Raw genomic sequence first — 7,105 nt, forward strand, 5'->3', positions numbered from 1 at the left:
CCCCAGCCAATCCGAATCACCGAATCTCTTCGAATCAGCGCCAAATCTTTCGAAGCCAATTCGGCCAAATTGATTCAGGACAACGATCCAAATCTACAAATCAAATCACCGTCCTCCGAATTAGCCTAATCCAAATTGAATACTTCCTTATTCGCACAGGCCTAATACACACACACACGCACACACACACGCACACACACACACACATATATATGTATGCACCATGGCCCACCTCCATCCATGTGCTGGGAAGTCCCGGGGCTGCGGCTGGTGGTGGTGGCACTGGGAGTGGAGCAGCTGCGAAATTTGGGGTGGATGCAGCATCCTCCCAGCGCCACCAGTGCCTGCTCTAAGCCCAGCCCCCACGGAGAAGAGCCCTGTGCAGCCCTGGCTGCAGCTTGCCCTGCCCCGCACAGATCTGGGGGGCACATGCTCCCCCCCCCACCCCCTCCCAGGGGGCAAGCAGCAGCAGGAGCTGCCCCGCCCCACGAGCTATGGCTACGGCCCCCCTGTCCTGTCTGGGCAGCACCTGCCCCCGTCCCCTCCCTCTCTCTGGTGGGCATTGATCTGTCCTGCCCCCAATGCCCCTTCCCTCCCCCTCCCCCTCCACCACATGGACTTACCAGCTGAAGGCAGATGTCAGAAATCGGATCGGTATTAGCCAGTTTGCTTCCTTAAATAGTGGCTATCCATATTGACCCCAAAAATCTCTATTGGTGCACCCCTAATACACACACACACACGCACGCACGGGACATAGGACTCTTCAGCCTGGAGAGGAGAAGGCTCAGGGGTGAATTGGTGGCAGCCTGTAAGTATAAGGGGGGACCTGGGAGAAGTTGTTCACACATATATGTACACATGTATGCGCACACACACACACATACACACACACATATACACACATGTACACACACAATTTACTTTCTCTTCACCATTTAGTATTTTGAAAACTCTTTATCATATCCCCCTTCAAGTGCCTCTTTTCTAAACTGAATAGGCCTAGCCTCTTTATTTTCTTCTTATATGGAAGCCCCTCCATACCACTAATTATCCTTGTTACCCTTCTCTGTACCTTCTCTAGTTCTTCTATATCCTTTCTGAGGTGTGCAAGGCCAAAACTGGGCACAGTATTCAAGAAGTGGGCACACCATTGATTTTTAAAGGGGCATAATGCTATTTTGTTTCATTTTCAATTCCCTTTTTAATAATTCCTAACATTTTGTTTGTCTTTTTTAATGGCTGCTGAGCACTGAGTTGATGTTTTTAGGAAACTGTCCACTATGACTCTCAGATGCTTCCTGTGTGGTAACAGCTAATGCAGAGCTCAGAGTGTAGGTATAGTTTGAGTTATTTTTGCCCATGTGCATCATGGCACATGGGACCAGGGACCGAAGGCGAAAGGTATGCATGAAAAGTGGTTGTTCCTTAAGGACACGATCCTTGAAGCACAAAGGAAATCCATTCCCATGCAGAGAATGATAACAGATGGGCTGAGAAGCTCTCTTGGCTAAACAGGGAAATCACAGTCCTCTTAAGACAGAGGCTTATAAACAATGGAAGCTCAGGGCGGGCCCCAAGGAGGACTATTCCACGATGGCTTGCATTTGCAGGGAACAGATAAGACAGGGTAAAGTAGTGACCGAACTTAGATTACCAACGGTGAACCCCAGGGAAGACCAGGACCAATGGATACAAACTCCTGGAAGGCTACTTCAGGCTTAATACCAGGAAAAAATCCTTCACAGTCAGGGTTGTCCAGACTGTGAAATAAACTGCATCCAGAAGTGGTGCATTCACCTACCCTGGAGGTTTTCAAAATGAGACTAGACAGTTACCTTGCTGGGGTCACCTAACCCTAGTTGTCTTCCTGCCTAGAGTTGAGGGGGTGGGGGCTGGACCCGATGATCTGCAAGGTCCCTTCCAGCCCCTAACAATCTATGAATCTATGAAACGGGAATCAAGGACAAGTCCTTCTTTAGGTACACAGGGAACAGGAGGAAAACAAATGTGGGGCCATTGCTCAACAACTCAAGAGAGCTGGTTACCAGTACCCAAGAGAAAGCTGAACTCCTGAATGACTACTTCGCCTCAGTCTTTCACTGGACCAAGGCAAAAACCACGCCAGGTAGAGTAGAAGATGAGCATGGTAGGAATAATCGCTTTCCTACTATTGCCGTACAATTGGTGTATGACCAATTAAAAAAATTAGACATATACAAGTCAGAGGGACCAGATGATCTTCATCCAAGAGTGCTGAAGGAGTTGGCCAAAGTCACAGCGGAACCCCTGGCAAAACTCTTCTACAACTTGTGGCACTTAGAAGTGCCTGAGGACTGGAAGAGGGCCAAAGTTGTGCCTATCCACAAGAAGGGCAGGAGGGAGGACCCAGGTAACTATAGGCCATATTACCCTAACTTCCATCCTAGGGAAAGTCCTAGAAAAGTTAATCAAGAAGTCTATCTGCGATGAGCTTGCAGAAGGTAAGATTCTGAATGACAACCACCATGGCCTCGTTGTGAGCAGGTCTTGCCTTACCAACCTCATCTCCTTCTATGACCAGGTAACTGGCTACCTGGACACAAGAGAGCAGGTTGACACTGTATACCTTGCCCTCCAAAAGGTCTTTGATCTGATATCCCACAATGTCCTCATGAGAAAATTGGAGGACTGTAGGCTTAACTCCAGGACAGTCAGGTAGGTGAGAAACTGGCTGCAGGATAGAACCCAAAGAGTCATAGTGAATGGATCTGTGTCATCCTGGCAAGAAGTGGGCAGCGGTGTCCCGCAGGGGTCGGTGCTCAATTCAGTACTTTTCAACATCTTTATTAACGATTTGGATGTGGGGGTGAAGAGCTCACTGGCCAAGTTCATAGACAACACCAAATTATGGGGGAGTGTGGTCACGCTTGAAGATAGGCTACAGTTACAAGCAGACCTAGACAGGCTAGCAAGTTGGGCAGATCGGAATCTGATTAAGTTCAATGTCAAGAAATGTAAAGTACTCCACCACAGGACAAGCAAACCCCAACACACCTATAGGAGTGGCAGCACCATCTGACTAGCACCATGAATGAAAGGGAACTGTCAATAATAATAAACCACAGTATGAATATGAGCTGACAGGACAAGCAAACCCCAACACACCTATAGGAGTGGCAGCACCATCTGACTAGCACCATGAATGAAAGGGAACTGTCAATAATAATAAACCACAGTATGAATATGAGCTGGCAGCACAATGCTGTAACCAGTAGGGCAAATAATACTCTGGCATGTGTCAATCAATGAATCTCCAGCAAAACCAAGAAGGTGATTCTTCTGCTCTACTCAGCACTGGTGAGACCACAGCTGGAGTACTGCATCCAGTTCTGGGCACCACACTTTAACAAGGACATGGACAAGCTTGAAAGAGTCCAAAGAAGAGCCACCTGTATGATTCATAGATTCTAGGGTCGGAAGGGACCTCAGTGGGCCATTTAGTTCGACCCTCTGCCTCTGGCAAGCAAGAAAAGGGTCACCGAACCTGGGATCATGTGATCCCAGCCAGGTGCCTGTCCAGTCTCTTCTTGAAGACCCGAACACCACCTCCCTTGGAAGCCCATTCCAGATCCTGGCAACCCTAACCATGATGAACTTTTTTCTAATGTCCAGTCTAAACCTACTCTCCAATAGCTTATAACCATTGTTCCTTGTTCCAGGGTGTGCCCTGGTAAACAGATCATTGCCCATTTTGTGTTGCTCTCCCCTTATGAATTTGTATGCCGCCACAAGGTCCCCTCTCAACCTTCTCTTGGAGAGGCTGATCAGAGTCTTACATGGCAAACTATATGAGGAAAGGCTGAGGGATCTGGGATTCTTCAGCCTGAAGACAAGAAGGCTGAGAGGGGACATGGTAGCAGCTTACCGCTATACTAGGGGAGTACATCAAGGGCTCAGTGAGCAACTGTTCACCAGGGCACCCGAGGGGAAAACCACGAGTAATGGCCACAAACTCCTGGCAGATCGATTCAGGCTCAACATTAGGAAAAACTTCTTCACAGTCAGGATGTCCAGACTGTGGAATAAGTTCCCTCCAGAGGTGGTACAATCACCTACCCTTGAAATCATCAAGAGGAGACTAGACAGTCACCTTGCTGGGGTCACTTGACCCCCAGTTATCTTTCCTGCTTGGTGCAGGGGGTTGGACCTGATGATCTTCCGAGATCCCTTCTGGCCTTACAATCTATGAATCTATGAATCACTTTATACATTCAATTTCATCTGCCATTTAGTTGCCCATTCACTCAATAGTGCAAGGTTCTTCTGTAATTTCTCACAATTCACCTTGATCTTTACCATTTTGTATAGTTTCGTCATTTGCAAGTTTGACCACTTTCAGGAGCATGCAGTTGTGCAGAGCTCTGGTCAAACATGGCTGCATGCTGATGCATGCCCCCAGCTTTGTGCTGCTGGATAGCCAGAACTTCATACTGCTGCACACCCCTGGCTCTTCACAGACAGGTCCTCAGCTCTGTACTGCAGAAATGCAGCTCCATGCAGCCACATGCCCTCAGACTCATGCTGCCACCAAACAAGGAGCCCCTCCAGTTTGGATCTAGCCTGAGGTCTGGGATGGGTTTGACACCTCTGATGTAGTTCTTGTGGTAGGACACAAAGAGAGAACAGTCCTTTATACAGCCAGCATTCCCTAAATGTTTTGAAACTGAATGTTGGAAACTAATATGAACTTGGATTGCAATGGAGAAGTTTACAAAGAGCATAGTTCACAAACTGCAAAAGAAGTGTGGTCCTGTTCCCACACTGCTAGTCCAAATGTTGAACCAGAGGGAGTTAACTAATGGCCTTAACTTTCATCTCCCAATAAACCACTTTCCTCTAGTTTATGAATACATGGGTCACAGTGGTTAGGTCTAGAAAAGGTTATCGCCATCTGCCCAGCTGGAAAAGGAAATAAGCCTATAACAATATACGTTTTAAATCTTCATAAAGTAACACTGATCTTAAATTAGTCACTGAAGCAGATGTAAACTGTTTGCATGCCATGTAACCACTTTTTAGTGTTCTCAAGTCACCACATTTCAGTCAAACAAGTGTCCTTTTGCTTCTTCTATGATTTTATCTTTCAGAGAGCTTTTCCTTATGACCTACCTTTCATTAAAGTATATATCATTTCATGTCAGAAAAAAATCTGAATAGTATTACAATAACGTGATTGTTTAAAGGATGCACTGTAAATTACAGCAGAATATAATTCAGTTTCCACACAGAGTCCCCAATGCTGTAATTTTAGCATACACTGGTGGTGGATTATAAATCAAAAGAGGCAGCCTCCTAAACTAAGCATATGCTACCTCTGATTTGTTGCATTAAGTCACACAATATTCTTCAGTTTAACTTGTTGCCTAACAACTAACACACCTGGGTAATAATGTTTCTAGGCAATGGCTATATAATCACAACAAGGATAAAAAGATGGAATTTTCAGTGCAATGTTTTAATGAAAGTGTTCTGAGAGGAAGAGGAAAGTTGGGAATATAAACCATTCAGGCGACAGTATTCCAGGTATTAATGGAACTTAATTTTGAAAAACGAAAATCCTTTGCAGAAAATCAAGAGAGAAAATAAAAGCAATGAGACCATTATTAATAAAAACATTTAATAAATACTCTGTTTCCATTAAAATCTACTTAGAATAAATGTGGAACATAGACTCTATGGCACTGTCAGTCCCATAATGACTCAGCATTGGTACAGACACTGTGACAAGACAGGAGGTGGGAAGCTTAGTGAGACCACAACATCTTCTCATAGATAGGCCTGGCCTCCACTGGGTTTCTTACATTCATGAACATCCAAGGTCATACAAAGTTTAGGGGGCCAGACTCCTTTCCTTATGACAGAACCATCTGGAGGAAACTCAATGGAAACTTAGAGTATATCTATACAAGGCAAGGCAGAGGTGTGCAAAGATGGCACAGCTCATAATGGCAAAGATTTGCTCAAGGTCAGACTGATCACCGTATTTTGAGGTCAGGAAGGATTTTTAGTCCATGGTCAGATTGGTACAGACTGTGGAGGGTTTTGCTTTCTTCTACAGGCCCTCTTTCGGAGATCTCTCAAGGGTATTTTAACAAACTTTGCAGCAGCAGGATGTTAGCTGTTGGGGCCTCTCTGCTTTATCTGTGGCAGATTAAGGTGTTATGTCTTGTGCTGTGCCTGGGTTGACTGTGTAGTTTTACTAGGAGGTTAGACAGCGGATTTGTATAAAATGGTTTAGATAGGGATGATCCTGCCTCTGGCAGGGGGTTGGACTAAGTGAACTCTGGAGGTCCCTTCCAGCCCTACTTCTCTATGATTCTATAAAGGTACTGAAGCTGGCTCTGCACACACTACATGTGCATTAATGTGCTTTCGTTAATGAGCATTAAATCTAGTACCTCTGGGAGCTTTTACATGTGCTCCAGGGTTGACCGAGAGCTGCTCTAATTAAAGCACCACAGCATCTAGTGTATCAGCATCTCTGCACTTCAAACTGGTGGTAGGGGTGCTTGAACTAAAGCTTGTTTGACAAGCTTTACTTAAAGCACACTCCCACCACCATTTTGAAGCACACAGACGCTGATACACAAAACGCAGGAGGCTGCTGGAGTGCAGTAATTACCATACTCCAACAGACTTAATTAATCAAGTGTACTCCAACACACTGTAATTACAGCTCATTGGAGTAGGCTCTGCACTCGTGTACAGGCACCCTATATTGTGAGGTACCAGGAAAATGCACATTAGCCTGTCTTAATGCTAGAGGTGTACTGATACATCCGTCTGATATTGGATCGGTACAGATATAAAGAAAACTGACTCTCTTGGATATCAGCCCAAAGGGGCCAATAATTTGGTTGATAAATGCCTGTGCTGCACGCAACTGCAGTGCAGCACTCAGGCAGCAAGGAGCAAAGCCAGCAACATGGAGAGCTGCCTCCAGCTGGTAAGTCCAGCGTAGTGGAAGGAGAGGGGGGAGGGAAGGGGCATGGGGGGAAGCAGATTGATGGCCCCATGGTGAGGGAGGGGGCAAGCACTGGCCAGGTGGGGCGGGGAGGCGGAG

The 7,105-nt window shown here is 46.1% G+C and overlaps 1 protein-coding gene across 1 annotated transcript in view; it reads right to left on the reverse strand.

Moving 5' to 3' along the window:
* RGS22 (regulator of G protein signaling 22) overlaps nucleotides 1-7,105 on the reverse strand; it is a 106,316-nt gene that overhangs the window by 76,032 nt on the left and 23,179 nt on the right. The gene's annotated exons all lie outside the window — the stretch shown is intronic.

This window comes from Alligator sinensis, unplaced genomic scaffold (genome assembly GCF_000455745.1).
Source record: "Alligator sinensis unplaced genomic scaffold, ASM45574v1 scaffold974_2, whole genome shotgun sequence".
Taxonomy (NCBI): Eukaryota; Metazoa; Chordata; order Crocodylia; family Alligatoridae; genus Alligator; species Alligator sinensis.